This window comes from Manacus vitellinus, unplaced genomic scaffold (assembly GCF_001715985.3).
Source record: "Manacus vitellinus isolate BGI_N305 unplaced genomic scaffold, ASM171598v3 scaffold_99_pilon, whole genome shotgun sequence".
Taxonomy (NCBI): domain Eukaryota; kingdom Metazoa; phylum Chordata; class Aves; order Passeriformes; family Pipridae; genus Manacus; species Manacus vitellinus.
Genome location: NW_021940916.1, coordinates 247,887 through 249,322, shown reverse-complemented (window position 1 = coordinate 249,322; position 1,436 = coordinate 247,887). Strand labels below are relative to the sequence as shown.

Below are 1,436 nucleotides of genomic sequence, written 5' to 3'. Positions count from 1 at the left end.
CCAGATGGGCTGGGGCGGCACAAAGGGCTCAGCCCGAGTGGGGGCTGAGACAGAACTCGGGAGGAAAACACTGGTTGGTGCCTCTTCTGCTGCAGAACAGTCCCAGGGACGGTTCAGTCCCAGAGCCCTGATCCCAGAGCGCGTCCCGTGGGGCTCTGTCTGTGCCTCCTGCACCCCAGAGATGTGCAGGACTCATCCCAGGGGATGGAGGCAGGGCTGGGCACAGGCACCGAGGCCCTGCACAGCTGGAACTGTGAAATCAAACCTCTCTCAGGGAGCTCCTCCTCTGGCAAATGAGCTCGGAGACACGAAGAGGATAAAGGCACCGGCTCTTCCCTTCCCAGGTTTATCTTCAGTCCATGTGAAGTGAGCAGGGCTGCTGCAAACACTTAAAACAATTCGTGTTTAAACAAATCCAGAGGCGAGGAGGGAAACGTGCTGGTTGCCCCGAAACAACCCTTTTCCCCTGGCGGTGAAATGCTCCTCCCAGCACAGCCGGGATGTGTATCCCGCATCCACATCCCTCCTCCACATCCCACCCCCCTCCTGTCGCCCTTTGCAGATCAAGCTGAAGGAGATTTTCGAGACGCCCTCGGAGATCGCGCTCGTCCTGGAGCTGGTGACGGGGGGAGAGCTCTTTGACAGGTATGTCCTGCCCGGGGTCCCCAGGACGGATCCCCCCCGGATGGTGGGGGCAGGATGGGGATGGAGGGGGCAGGATGGGGATGGAGGGGGCTGATGGTCCCGTGTGCCCCCAGGATCGTGGAGAGGGGGTTCTACAGCGAGCGGGACGCGGCTCACGTGGTCAAGCAGATCCTGGAGGCAGTTTCGGTAACGTGTCTTCCAGGGAGGGGGTCCCACGGGGGGCTTGGGGGTGTCACTGTGCGGGCTGCACCCAAATATCCCTTGGGAGAGGCACCCAGAGCTGCACCCATCCCAAATACCCCTGGGGGAGGCGTTTTGTCTGCTCACCCTTGGCCTTCCACAGGCACCTCTGTGAGATGGATCCACTTTTAGGGGAGGAGGGAGGAGGGTCAGTGCTGCTCTGCATCCCGGGTCTGCTGGAGGGGGGGTTTCTATGGAAACAGGAGGGTTTAAAAATGGGAACTCCTAACTGGAAATGTCCTCCCCAGACCCCCCCGTGCCCTGCCATGAGGGCTGTTCCCAAAGGACCCGCCGGGCGAGTCAGTCCCGGGGTTGTTACAGGTCCCCAGTTGCTGCTGCCACCTCCCAGATTCTGTCTGAGGCCGTTCCCTTCCTTCCCTCATCCCACTTTTTCCCTCTGTGCAGTATTTGCACGAAAACGGGGTCGTCCACCGGGACCTGAAGCCGGAGAACCTGCTCTACGCTGACCTGTCCCCCAACGCGCCCCTCAAAATCGGTGGGTCTGGGGCCCCGCCGGGGGGTCGTGGCACGAGGGGGGGGTTCCTGGTGCC

The 1,436-nt window shown here is 61.7% G+C and overlaps 1 long non-coding RNA gene across 1 annotated transcript; it reads left to right on the top strand.

Annotated features, from left to right (window-relative positions):
• The first annotated feature begins 562 nt into the window (after positions 1-562).
• On the top strand, positions 563-1,384 carry LOC115308038. Its single transcript, XR_003916392.1, has 3 exons — positions 563-645; positions 759-831; positions 1,291-1,384. It is a non-coding gene; the product is annotated as an uncharacterized LOC115308038 (long non-coding RNA).
• The last annotated feature ends 52 nt before the right edge of the window (positions 1,385-1,436 follow it).